At 33.1% G+C, this 15,437-nt stretch overlaps 1 pseudogene across 1 annotated transcript; it reads left to right on the forward strand.

The window, feature by feature from the left end:
- The first annotated feature begins 503 nt into the window (after positions 1–503).
- LOC306867505 (nicolin-1-like) lies at positions 504–15,028 on the forward strand (annotated as a pseudogene). The gene is made up of 7 exons: positions 504–596; positions 5,164–5,183; positions 5,303–5,465; positions 11,648–11,760; positions 12,837–12,905; positions 14,744–14,848; positions 14,923–15,028. The product of its transcript is annotated as a nicolin-1-like (transcript).
- Positions 15,029–15,437: the final 409 nt, after the last annotated feature.

Raw genomic sequence — 15,437 nt, forward strand, 5'->3', positions numbered from 1 at the left:
GATCTGATGGTCACCCGGACACAGTCTGTATCCAGATCTGATGGTCACCGCAGTCACCCGGACACAGTCCGTATCCAGATCTGATGGTCACCCGGACACAGTCCGTATCCAGATCAGATGGTCACCGCAGTCACCCGGACACAGTCCGTATCCAGATCTGATAGTCACCCGGACACAGTCTGTATCCAGATCTGATAGTCACCCGGACACAGTCTGTATCCAGATCTGATGGTCACCGCAGTCACCCGAACACAGTCTGTATCCAGATCTGATGGTCACCCGGACACAGTCCGTATCCAGATCAGATGGTCACCGCAGTCACCCGGACACAGTCCGTAGCCAGATCTGATAGTCACCCGGACACAGTCCGTATCCAGATCTGATAGTCACCCGGACACAGTCCGTATCCAGATCTGATGGTCACCCGGACACAGTCCGTATCCAGATCAGATGGTGGAGCAAACTCTATAGCCCTGAATGTCAGCAGAGACCATGTCAACTAGATGAGTCCCAAAGACAGATCCCCAGCGAAGGCCTCATCAACTATACGGCCATCGGCACAAAACCTCAGCAAAGACCATGATGACAAACGCCACGTAGGTTCGTCTGACCCCCTTAATTTAATGAAGTAGGCTGAATTCAGATTAACTTGTTAGTTTTAAATTAAGTAGATTCACACTTTTAAGTAATCACAATTTAATGAATTTGTTAGTCCAACTTAAAATAAAAAGTGACCACGACACATTTTCTTTTGTTTATTTATTAATGTAACTCAGAATTGTCAAGTTCACTTAGCTAAATGTTTAACATGTGAATTCTTCAGTCCGTGGTGATGGCGCAGTGGATAAGACACATGCCTTTGGTGTGAGAGACCCAGGTTCGAATCCACTGTGAGACACCAATGTGTCCCTGAGCAAGACACTTAACCCCTAGTTGCTCCAGAGGCGTGCGACCTCTGACATATATAGCAATTGTAAGTCGCTTTGGATAAAAGCGTCAGCTAAATTAATAAAAATGTAAAATGTAAATTCTTGCTAAATATACAGTTATATTACGGTCGTTGGCATGAATTGTACTCATGATGGAGCGTTCTTGGAGCGAGTGAAAACCACGACACTCCGTCTCCTCGCTCCATTCAAAATCACACCGCTCCACTCCGCTCACATACTCTGATTGTGAGTAACTGTTGCTGTCATGACAGATCTATTTCAGAACCAGCCGCTATCTAAATAATCTGGCTACGGGCGTGGGCCAGATAGTATTTGCCTGTTGCCGACCATTGAAATAAACCCTGCACCTAAATGCTAGCTGCTCCAGTAGGCCAGTCATGGGCCAGCTGGTAAAATATTGTATTTTTCATTCCCTACAGAGAACCTTTTTGTCACTCATTTCTATACAATGAGGAAACAAATGATTATTATTAATTTAGAGCTGTCAATATTTGCTTTTAATTAACATTTTGTTCATTTTATAAATCTGCTGATGTGAGTCTACAGTAAGTGCAGCCAGTGCATGGAGAATTAATATTAAAATAGCAGGGGAAAAATGCAATAACGTTATAAGTAACGATGCAATAAATTATAAATAATAATAAAAAATATGTATGCACTTATAGACTAGATACACATACTAACGACAAAACGTCTTTTAATATTAACACTGTAATACAAGAAACGCCTTTTCTTTCTCCACAGAGCCCAGTATATTGAATCAACGATGGGTTTATGAATCTCATGAATAATTATGCATCCTTAATTATCATGACTTTGACAGAAAGAGCATGTTATGTCATACATGGCGAACAATAGACACGTTGGTGAAACAGAAATGTGTTTTATATAAGAGAAAAAGCCAATCATAGAGGATTCAGCACATACTGTACAAGAAATGCTTGAGTTTGAAACAGAAGAGCGTTATTGCCCTCTGCCTGTAACTGTGGGTAGTGTAATAAAAAAACCTTTTGCAACATTGTGTGAAAAGAAAGACTTTTTGGCATATCTTATATAGATCCGAGAGGTCATTCTGAGCCTATATTTCATAATTTACGATTGGATTATGCACAAAAACAGGTGATTTGCACCATTTATTAAATTCTTTCCCATTCATTTTACCCGTAGCTTTTTGATGAACTGCTTCAACTCACTGGATTAAAAAAATATGAATAATTGCGACATGATAAGAGAGATTTAATGTGCGTATTGTAACGTTGGTAATTTTGATGTTAAATGTTTTATTAGCTCAAATTATTGCTTAAATAACCAACATTATGTATGAAGAGTTAATTTGCAAAATCAGATAACTCCGTTTTTAACAATTCTCAGAAATCATGTTTTTTTTTCATTGTGCATTCAATTAATCTCAATCAAACTGCAGTTGGGTTCTTTTGATTAGGCAAACAAATAACTAAAAAATACAGCTAACTAACAATAAAAACATGATAACATAATAAAAAACGTGATTTAAAAATAAATAAATAAATAAACTTAGCAAATAAACTCTCTCTCTCTCTCTCTCTCTCTCTCTCTATATATATATATATATACACACAATATATATATATATATATATATATATATATATATATATATATATATATATATATATATATATATGAATGGCTAGCTTTTTTACGTTACTTTATTTTTTGTTTTCTTCTCAAATCAATGCAAATAAACAGCAGATTCTTATTGTGTTACCTTTTTATTTTGTTTTGTTTATATTATGTCCTGCAGAGTAAAATAGAGACATAAAATTAAAATTATAATAACTAAATAATATTGCACAATATTTACACCCAAATGGATTTTATTCTCATCAGACTGTATATGCTATTATATATATATTATATATTATATGAATAGTTTATTTGCAAAAACAGATAACATTTTTTTTTTAATTTTCAAAAAATGTTTTTTCATTATGTTTTATTGTGTTAGTTAGCTGTTTATATATATATATATATATATATATATATATATATATATATATATTATAAATTTTTAAAAGCATAAAAGTATAAACAAAAAACAACATTGTGATTTTTATTGTGATAACTATTTATTATTATTAGTATTATTATTATTATTATGTTACCGGTTGTTCTGTAAAGATGGGTTCCTTTGATAAGGCATTGATTGTTTACTTTAATTACACTGGCCCTTTAAGGAAACACACACACCGGACCGGAAGTGATATGCGGAGATGTAACTATCAACACATGAAAGCACAAAGCTGCTTCTGATTCCTGCACAGATGACTGCAATGACTCTAAAGCGGCTATTTAATACAAGATTTAATACATTTTAGTCAGACAGCTGAATATAGTAAACTTCAGTACTGGCCGTGTTTGAATATATACACGCTGCCTACATAGACAGCATGTTTAAGCACTTAAACGCGTTATTCTCACAACGGCCTTTTTACCATAAGTTACATGTCCTGTGTTGTTTTGTTTTTGTTGTTCCAAATTGTTTGTCATCCAGGGTTAAAAACAGACATAAACATTGTGTTAAATAATAATAATAAATGTCATACTGTTGTCTTTACATTTACAAACAACATTACATTTATCTCTATATAAAAAAAGTTTAGTTATTACATAGCTTTCATTGCATTGCTTATTGCATAGCTTAAAAAATTCAATAAACATTAAATAACAACACACAGGAACATGGATGCTAATTAAGTTATCAAATTATTATTAGTGAATACAAACATGACAATATTTATGTTCTTGTGTCTTTACATTTGTTAATGCAAGACAAAATTCTGAATATTAAAAATTATTTCAAAATGCATGAGGATTTGTAAATGTTTTTTTGTTTGTTTTTAGATTTGTGCTACATATTTACACGTGGATTTTATTCTCATCAAATATAAATATTTAGCCTATTAATAACACTAATAAGCAAATTTGGTAACTGTTACAAGGTGAACGAGACACGAGGCGTGCGGATCCATGTGCAAACTTTTAATAATAAACACAGTCAGTACACAGGCAGGTCAAACACAAATGGCACGGGCAAGACACAAGAGAGATCCTAGGGCAAGTGTGGGTCGGCGATCGGCGAACAATATCCAACAGGGCAAGGCAGAGAGATAATCCAGGTACACGAGCAGTAGTCCAAGAGAGGAACCAACAGAGTCCGAAGGGCAAGGCAAAGGATTAATCCAGGAAACAGGCAGAAAACAGGAAATGAGACTATAACCACAACAAACTAAACTTAGACTTACAAAACACAGAATGGCTCGGTAAGGCAGCTAACACTTGGAGAGGGTTATATGCAGAACCAGACGCAGAGCTAGACATACACACAGAAGGGTTAACAGAATACGCAGGACGATACACAGGCAGAGAGGAAGAGGAAGTCCATAGTTTAAGTAGGGTGTGTGATTGTGTGATAGTTCTCAGGTGTGAGCGTGATTAGTGCAATCAGCTGTATATGTGTCGTCAGTGCAATGGATGATGGGAATTGTAGTTCGTGGGTGAAGTGCAACAGTGGTGTGGTGCAAGAGTCAATGTGATGGAGGAGTGACCTCTGGTGGTGAGTAAACAGAAGTCCACAGGCCAGATTCGTGACAGTAATGACTTAATTAGCATTCATGTTCCTGTGTGGTTTTATGAATTGTGTTATTTTATTTATTTTAATTTATTACTACTGAAAGCTATGCAATAACCAAAAACACACAGAGAGAGATGTTGTTGAAGCTCGTTTGAATGGCTGTATTTTGTTTTTAATGTATTATTTTCAAATTAAAACTTTATTATTAGTATTACTATTAGTATTATTATTATACAGCTAGTAGTAACAACAAAGAATCTAAAAAAAAAAACCGAAATATTAAAAATAATAAAATGAGTATTTTTGAAAATCTGATGGCAAAAAAAACTAAAATTCTGTATTTAAGAAATAATATTAATAATAAAGCCTGAGGTTATGTGTCTTGATCAGTGTGACATGGATACATGTTTTGTGAAGTTTGAACCTACGTTCTTTAAGGGCCTCAGTTTGATATTATTTTTTTGAGTTCTGATTTTTTTGTTTTCTTATCACAGCTCAATCACGAGTGTTAAAGCAGTGAGCTGCACAATAAAATCAGCTGTGGCACTGCAGATTAGAGACACTGTATCTGATTCATCTCGCCCTGGCGTCTCTATAACAGACATCACCCTCGCCGAGCCTGTGAGCGTGAGTATCTCTCACATCAGTTCATAAAAATCACAATTATTGATCGACCGGCATGGGTTTATTAATGTCCGATACACAGCTTATGCTGCTATATCTCCTGTGCTTGTGTCTAGATTCTCTTTCAATAACTACTACACTGCGTATTTGATGGTCCGTTTGCAGCGGAGAGAGGACGGCTCTGCGAAGTGGGTCACTTGTTTGAGAAATTACTGCCTCATGAGCAACCCACACGCTGAGGCCGGATCACATGACTATTTCTCCATCTACAGACATCAGGTAGGAATGAGAAACAGACAGGAAACCAAAACTTTTATCATTTGGAAATGAGTAGCGTGAACATTCTGCAAAAGTTCTGCTTTTGTGCCCCACGTACAAAAAAAACAACAAAAAAAAAACCCTCTGTGGCAGTTTAAACATTCAACCTTTAGGTTATCGATCTTTAACCAGCACTTTAAATATATTAGTGATGAACTGAAATATTTAATTTAATATAATATTTAATTTTATATTTAGTTTCAATTTTAATTTAAACAAAAAACAAAACTGATGTTTTTTTTTATTTAGTAATAATTCAAATTTAACAGTTGTAGACTGTAGAATATAATAATACAAAAATTAAAAAAAAATATTATTGGAGTATGTTTTACAAGAAAATACTACTTTAGTTTTTCTACTTAAAAATTTGAAGTTTAATTAAATGTGTCACTTGCCTTTTTTTGTAATTGTTAAAAATTTGTGAAATTTACTAGTGATTTTTTTTTTCTGTGCATATAAAAATAAATTGTACATAAGCTGAAGTGGCTACAGTGATCTGACACGTCGCATTAAAGCATGTCAAGTCAACATTTTTTTGTTTAATTTATTTATTTTTTTAATTGACAGTTTTAAAACCGAGAATTGGTTTCATATCAAAAATAACAAAGCACAAATCTTACTGAATGACAGGTGTGCGAAAATAAAAGTGACGTTGTTTTCTCTTATCAGCTAAAAACTCTAAACTAAAAAATAGTTGTTGTTTTTTTCTTTTAAAAAAAGGTAATTGCAACTTATCTCACAATTCAGATTTTTTTTCTTGGAATTATTTTATTTATTTATTTTTTTCTCAAAATTGTTCGAAAAAAGTTTGAATTGTGAGACATAAACTTGAGAAAGCAGAAAAGCAAGATAAAAAAAGTTACCTGTTTTATTTTGTTAATTCTATGGCGAAAAAGTTAAATAAAAAAATTGTGAGATGTAAACTCTAAATTGCCATAAAGTCAAAATTCTCACAATTGTGAGTTTATATTTTGCAATTCTGATTTTGTTTCCCTCAAACTTGTGACTTTATTTCTCAGAATTGCTGAAAAGGCTGAACTGTGAGATATAAACTTAGAATTGAGAGAAAAAAAAAACAGAATTGTGAAATAAAAAGTCGTAATTACCTTTTTTATCCATAAAAACAGCATAGACTGAAACATCTTCATCAAAATGAAAGATCGATTAAAAGCAAGAAATCAAAATTAACCAGCATGATGTTTACGAGTTGTAGCTTATGTTGTTTGCATGAAATAGAAACGAGCCATCAGAGAAAGTTTAGCTTTTTTTTGTTTTGTTTTGCTTTGCTTTTGTTTCAATTAAACAGTTTCGCCCAAAACCGAAAATAAATTTTCAGCTGAATGTTTCCAGTTGTCTAAATTTCTATACATTACGAGTTAAGGTATAGACACATTATCAATATTTTGGCAAAATGTTGCGGGCCAAAAACGTCCATTGTAATAATAGCGAAATCCACGTGGGGAAATTTCACCCTCAAGCGAAAGTAAGGATTGCAATTGAGGATACATTTACATGACAGCAATTTACTTAAAACGGAAACGTTTTTCATTTGCATTTTGAAAACATTTGCGCACAGACGACAACATTTTTAAAACGATCTCCATCCACACAGATCCACGAAAACGACTAAAAACTCATTTATCATCCATTCCTGGACAGTAGATGGCGATGTCACATTGTAAACAAACACCACGTACTGTAGTTTTTAAAAGTTTGCGTGTTCATCACCGCCAATACACCATTGTCATGTAAATGAACCGGCAAAACACGTAAAAAGTTTTCTGTTTTTAGGTGGAAATGGTGTTGTGAAATGACTGCCGAGCAACAGTAAGTTTAAGCGCACCTTTACAGATTTTGAATTCTTCAAATAGTGCATGAATGACAGTTTACTTACACGACAAATACCTAATAACTGCTTTTTTAAGCATGCAAAAATGCGATCTTTGTAATCTTTTTAAATCATTTCCTCTGAGACAACACCGTCAATTACGTCCAGAGGATATCATCAGTTTTTCAATTAAAAACCCCTAACAGTTTTGTCAGCCATCCCAGCGTAATCGCAGCAGCTCGCAGAACATTTTGTTTGTCATCACGGTGATTTGGCCCATTTGTGGCTCTCCGGGGATCTGATGTCCCGGTCTTTGATCTGTGAGTTGCCTGTAATGACTGCTTTAATGTATTGAGATCAGGCTCCCTCGACGCTTTTTAGCTCCGTTTCAAAGGCACTGGGATATTAGACGTGAGTCCTTGACTGAACTCTCAGATGATTGGACGGTGATTTCTGCGCTGTATGGCCACCTTTAGTGGCATCGAATGATATTTGCATTGACAAACCCACCTGGGACGCCACACAGCTCTCACCCCATCTGCTGTAATCTGTATAAGCCGGTTTGTGATGTCAATGATAAATAAGTCTTTATTAAGAAGAGGAGAAATATTGAAAACAGTCCTTGCAGGGGTTTTTTTTTTCATTACAAGGACATTTCATCTCAATTATATGGAGGTTTATGGTGAATTTAAAGGATTAGGTCACCCAAAAATTTAAATTTTGTCATCATTTACTTCTAAACTTGATTACTCTCTTTATCGTGGAACACAAAAGATAAATTTTACATATAACGAAAGACAATGAGGCTGTAAAATTCAAAAATGATTATTTTGAAATATTAGATGAAGAATGGAAGTATTTAAATTAATATCTAGAAATAATTGGAAGTTTTTAATAAATTAAATAAATGAAAGCTAAATTGAAATATTGTAAAAAATATATATATTTTTTATTTTTACGTAAAATTATAGTGCAGACAGAATATGTAAAAATTTAAACCAAATTAAAATATATAAATAAATACTATACTAGTATATAAATACTGCAATAACACTGACACACTGATATAAATGCATACAGAGCATACATATTATATATTATATTAAGTTTGTGTGTACTCATTAATTAGAATAATATATTAGAGAAAAAAAATATATTGACACTGAACACTGAACTGAAATAAAATAAGTTTAAGTTGCAAAAAATACTAAAGATTTAAAAATAAAATAATAAAAAAATAATAAAAAAAATAATAAAATAAGTTTAATTAATAAAAACTAATTAAATCTAAATAGTTTTTTTTCAAAATAAGCGCACAACAAATGACTAAAACTTAAATTAAATATATAAAAATTAAACTAAACCAAAATATTAATAAATAGTAGTATATAAATAACACTTCAATATTTCAAAATTTGAAGTACAAAAATGGCTAAAACTAAAATATTTAATAAATAAATAATCAAGCAAGTGTAATTATAAATATATAGAATATAAATGGTAAATATAATAGTTGTCACGAATCCGGTCAATGAATTTCCATTCACTCACCACCAGAGGTCACCACATGGACTCTCACACTACACAGACTGTTACACTATACCCTGGGCTACATTTCCTTTCATCCATTGCACTGATTACACACACATACACAGCTGAATCCCATCAGACACGTTTTATAAACCTTGAACTTCCTCTTTCAGATCGCAGAGTATTGTCTAGCGCAGTGCTTCCCAAACCTGTCCTGGAGGACCCCCTGTCCTGCATCTTTTGTTTGTCTCCCTCATCTAACACACCTGACTCCACTCATCAACTCGTTAGTAGAGACTGCAAGAACTAAATTGGGTGTGTCTGATTAGGGAGACATACAAAATGTGCAGGCCAGGGGGTCCTCCAGGACAGGTTTGGGAAGCATGGTCTAGCGTATATCACTCTTCTAGCGATAGCTACACTATGGAGCCATTCCAAGTTTCCAGTCCTAGTTTCTAGTTCTAGTCTAAGTCTAGTCATTTTGTGTTGCCTTGTTGTTTGTTTCCTGATCTCCTGCCTGTGTATCTTGGATTAACCCTTTTGCCTGCTGTTTCGGACTCTGTTTGCACCTCGCCTGGACTATTGCTCGTGTTATTGGATTACCCCTCATGTCAAACCCTCTGGATATTATTCGCCGATCGGAGACCCACGCTAGCCCTAGCAATATTCTTGCCTTGTCTGTTATTTACCTGTGTTATCTGACCCTTGCCTGTTTCTTGACCTCGCCTTTGTAATAAAGCCTTGCATATGGATCCTCACGTCTCGTTCGCCCTGTAACAATAGTAATTGTTTAATTACATACCAAAATAATTGAATAATATAACTAAAATTATTGTGCAATTGAAAACAAAATTAAAAATCTAAATCAAAATATTGAAAAATACTATATTAGTATATAAATGTCACATAAAACAAACTAAAAATCGAAATATTAAAAAAGCAGTATACAAATAATGCTTAAATAACACTGATATATGTACACATAAATATAAATTATAAAGAGTGTGTGGGTTTAGAATGACGTTATGGTGAGTGAATGGTGCCAGATTTTCATTTTTGTTTGAACTAGCACAAATGATTTAAAGAGTTACAGTACATGCTCACAGTCATAGTGTGTGAGATTTGCATGGTTTCTCTGGAGATGGCCTTCGAAATCTCTTCAAATCTCAGAGAAAACAAGCAGATAACTCTCAGTCTTGGCAGTCGCTGTGACTCCTCTGCATCAGTAACTTCCCAGTGTGAAAAAGTGACACATTTTGCTGCGTCACTGTTTTTGACATAGTCATGTAGCTCTTCTTTGAGATCCTGTTGGTCGGTGAAGGTCATGGCAGCCTCAGCCTAAACATTTTCAATCTACTTGCAAACATTGGCTGTTTGCTCAAAATATTGCTACTCTGGGGAAAAAAAAGTCACTTCTTTCTTTCTTTCTTAAATGTAATTTATTTAGCTATATCATCCATGTTTTGTTTTTTTAAAGAATTTAATACTTTTGAATAGCAAAGATCAATTAAATTGAACATAAGTCATAGTAAATACATTTATAATGTTACAAAAAAATACTTTTTTAAATGCATGCTGTTTTTTCAAATTTCTTTTCATCAAAGAATCCTGAAACTTAATGCATCACAAAAATATTCAGCAGCACAACTGTTTTCAACATTTATAATAATCAGTCTCTTGGTGCTGAAAGTGCAGCTTTTCATCACATAAATAAATTACATTTTAAAATATATTCAAATAGAAAACAGATATTTTAAATTGTAAAAATATTTCAGAATATTAAAGTTTTTAACTATATTTTTAATCAAATAAATGTGACCCTGGAGCACAAAACCAGTCTTAAGTCGCTGGGGTATATTTGTAGCAATAGCCAAAAATACACTGTATGGGTCAAAATTATCAATTTTTCTTTTATGCTAAAAATCATTAGGATATTAAGTAACGATCATGTTCCATGACAATATTTTGTAAATGTCTTACTGTAAATATATCAAAACTTCATTTTTGATTAGTAAAATGCATTGCTAAGAACTTAATTTGAACAACTTTAAAGGCGATTTTCTCAGTATTTTGATTTTTTTGCACCCTCAGATTCCAGATTTTCAAATAGTTGTATCTCAGCCAAATATTGTCTAACAAACCATACATCAATGGGAAACTTATGTATTCAGCTTTCAGATGTATAAATCTCAATTTCGAAAAATTGACACTTAAGACTGGTTTTGTGGTCCAGGGTCACAAATGCAGCTTTGGTGAGACTTATTTTAAAAGAGGCTTCATTAAGAAACTTTTGAATGACAGAGTATAATAACTTTATATATCTAATATATTTGTGCTCATATTGTAATACAGTAAGCAGAATCAGAGATGAAAGAACATAGTGTGTGCTTCCAGAGAAACAATCTGACATGAACAAGCTCCAAGCAATAAATGTACAGAAACAGTCCCTCAAGTATCAGATTGTCAGCTGAAGTAGAAGGAAACTTTGATGTTGTTTAGCTCGCACGCTTCACAAATATCAACCCCAACACAAACGTCAAGTGTTTGGAGCAGTTCTGTTTTGCAGATTACTTCAAGAAACTTGAGAAATCAGTGTCTCTCTTGTCAGGGTTTCATTCTGTCTAGTTAATTAAGGCTTGAAAACACACGTCCTTAGTGTCTCTGTTAAATTCTGATGTTTGTTCTTAATTTAACCACTTTTGTTTCTTTGATAGCTGCATGAAATTCTCCCAAATTTGTGTCACTTCTTGCTGAGGTCTTTTCTTCTCTGTATTTGGGTTTTCAGATGTTGACGGAGCCTGATAACATGACGACAGTGAGACTCATCTTGCGACAGCCCTCCTCCGAATGGCTCAATTTCAGCATTGAGGAAATTAAGATTTACCCGTTGCAAAAGAGGTTCGCATGTACAATATATTGTCGTTTGTGTCACAATATAAATGGAACTGCAAAACTATACCTGCAATTAGATTATATTTTAAACCAGATAGATAGATAGATAGATAGATAGATAGATAGATAGATAGATAGATAGATAGATAGATAGATAGGTAGAAGAGCTTTTATGAGTTTGATCAGCGAGATGTTCCTGACTGGTTTTGTTTGCTTTTTTATTTACTTTATTCATTTATTTATTTAATGAGGGAGAATCCACATTTAGCCGGGGCGGCTCTATTCTCAAACCAAACATTTTCTGTTTGTTTGGAGTTTTCTTGTTTTGTTTTATTTGCTTTTATTTTGTTCTGCATTTTGTTTGCTTGGTTTTTGTTACGTTTAGTTTGCAGTAATATTTGATCAAAACCTACAGAGTTGATCAGTGGATAATATTTTTTTCTTTCCAGGGGTAAGAGAGACTCTTTTGATTGTGTGTGTTTGCACGTGTGTGTTTATGTATTTATTGGTTTATTTATTTATTGTTTTTCGGTGTTTCTGCAAAGTTTTTTTTTTTTTTTTTTTATCAACTTTTGTTTTGAATTTTGTTTTGTTTATATTGGTTTGGATGTAATTTTGGTCTTTCCAGGACTCTGAGAGGAATAATTCTGCTTTGTTTTTGCTTTTCTGTTCATTTTTTATTTAATTTTGTTCTGCATTTTGTTTGCTTGAGTTTTGTTTAGATTTTTGTTTGAAGAAGTATCAAAACATAATTAACCAGTATGTTCTTTTCTGTTCTTTTACTTTCTTTGTTTTTTTTTGTTTGAATCTGTATTTTAACAAAACCTACAAATCCATGGATGTTAGTTTTGTTTTTCCAACACTCAAAGAAGATTGTTTTTCTTTTTTCGTTGCTTTTTAGTGTTTGTTTGAAGTTAACTTTATGCACTATTGTTGTGTTCTGCAATTTGTTGTCCAATTCTTTGTTATCATTTATTTATTTAATTTTATTTTTTGCAGTTTGTTAGATGTTTTTTTTATTTGGTATTTTATTTTAATCAGTATTTGACTAAAACCTTGATGTGTTGTGTCTGTCTCTCCAGGACTCGGAGCGAGACGTTCCTGCCTGGATATCCACTCTCACACCCGTAGAGGAACCTCTTGATTTGAATGTGAGTATTTTGTGTCTTACTGTGTAATTTTGTTGTATAATGTGCAACAGTTGTTATCTAATGAATATTGAAAACCTTGTTGTTTAACAGCATATACAATGCTCCCTTGACAGACTTTTAATGCCATTTAATCTAGCAACACACAAGTATTTATGCAGCTGTGAGGTGTTAATTAACGCTGTGGCTTCAGAACAGTCTGAAAAGATAATTACAGAAATGTATGAAACTCGCAGGTTGTCGTTTTTTCAATCACTCAGCATTGTGGCCATGTCCCAGTTCTCATTTATCTGTCATTTGCATTAGAAATGTAAGACGCTTGTTTGATGGTTTGAAAGTGTCTCTTTAGATTTATTGATGAATGCTCAACTTTGTTTCTTTAAACCGTTTCACCACCTGAAAAGCAGAGAAAGTAATTGTAATTCATAATTTGTTGTTTACCTGCAGTATTTCTTTGGGGGAAAAGACATGTTCATTGGTAACTTTAAAAGGCACATGAATGTTAGGAACTGTGTAAATCAGTTTTTGTTTTATGTCAAGAATGTTGTGAACTTCTTAAATGTTGTTATTATTATATTGTATTATCCGGGGTTAGGGTTAGTTTAAGCTGTTTAACACCTATTTAAGACCAAGTAAAGAAAATGTAAGGAATAAATTGAATAATACGGGAATATGGTCTCTAAATCTATATGTCTTGTATTGGCAACAGTTTCCAAGTTTGGAAATACAGCTTCTAACAGATTTTAGGTCTCCATTACTTTTTCATTCAGCTTTTGGTTTGAACAGCTCTGCACCACTACAATATGGAAATAACCATTGTTGGGGTAACGCATTACAAGTAACAAGTTACGTAATCAGATTACTTTTTCCAAGTAACCAGTAAAGCATTACTTTTAAATTTACAATGAAATATTGTAATGCATTACTTTTAAAAGCAAGTTTCCCCAACACTGGAAATAACATTTACTGAACCTTCTGATTGCACTGCAAAAAAAAAATATATGTATTTCCTCTGTATTTTTTTCTTGTTTTATGGTACATATGTCTAAAGATTCTTAAATGAAGATACATGTTGATCAAAATGAGTTGAGTTCACAATTACTATAAGATATGGGCCAACGGCTCAAAAAAAAATCAACTTTGTTCAAAAGGAAATAAAGTTTTATTTATATACATGGCAGACATTTGTTCTTAAGCATAAACTAAATATCTTTTTTTTTTTTATAATACTTCATATGAATTCATATGTATTTGAATCTCAAGTTAATGCATTATTATTTAAGGATGTTTAGATATGGAAAACAAATAAAAGATACTGAGGAAGGTTTTTTGCAATGCGTGCAACATTGAATGACTTTATGAATTTAAGACTTTCAGATTTAAGACCTTCTGAGGCCTTAATTTGTGGAAGCATAAATTAAGACTTTAAGACCTGCAGAAATCCTGATATATGGCCGTCAAGCTTTGTTGATGTAGACATTAAAATCCCTCAAAATCATCTACCAACAGTAACAAAATCATGTAGACCAATACTCATATGTGCTTTAGAAGAAATATTTAAAGAATACTGATTCTTGCATAATAATTATTCCCCTCTCTATGACAGTACTTTACTGCCGCTTGCTGGTCATAATTGAATCTACAAAGATTATTCCCATTTTATATTTTTGTTTAATTCTGTTTTATTTTACACACACTCTGCTGGCTGGTGTTCAATGTAAGCAAAATACTAAAGATTAAAAACGATGTCAGGGTGAGCACAGGATGATGATTTCTGAGTGCACTATACCTTTAATAAACAGAGCAATGCTGCAGTTAATGTTTGTGTGTTGGTTCGCCAGGGACTTCCTGATCCAGAGACGGTTTCCTCCAGCATTCAGCAGATGTGGGCATTCACTGAGATAATGCAGGCGAGCCAAACCACAGCTTCCATCGGACGTTTCGACGTGAGTCGCACTTCTATCAACCTATATCATTATCGTTCTTTTGTACTGAATTAACATGTTTATTCCATTTGCAGGTGGAAGGCTCTTATGACGTCAAATTGCTATCGTACACATGACGGGAAAGCTGAAAATGTAACCATATTTCAAGATCACTGACTGTTAATTTCTTATGGTAGTGACTTAATATTTAATGTTGTAATTACTGTTTATATACAGTGTGTTTTATTAATATTTTATTCCATTTAATGTTTATTATAAGGTTCTAGAATATTTTAACCTATTTTACATTAAATGTCTATCTATCTATCTATAGTATTATATGCTTTTTTGAGACTTTCAGCACAGTATTAATACGCACAAACAATTTAAAATTCATTGGTCAAAAGTTATGGAGAGCCTGTATCTTATCAGTTGATAATGTATATTAGTAAGCCTGCATTATGCATTTGTGTTCTCACATGCAATAAAATAATTGTCCATGTGTGCAAATGTTTCTTTTTCATCTTAAGACCTGTTCACACCAAGAACAATAACCATAAAGATAACGATGAAAATATAGTTCTAAAAATCATCCTAAATATAAGAATAG

The sequence above is a fragment of the Barbus barbus genome (genome assembly GCF_936440315.1).
Source record: "Barbus barbus genome assembly, chromosome: 49".
In the NCBI taxonomy this organism is placed as follows: Eukaryota; Metazoa; Chordata; class Actinopteri; order Cypriniformes; family Cyprinidae; genus Barbus; species Barbus barbus.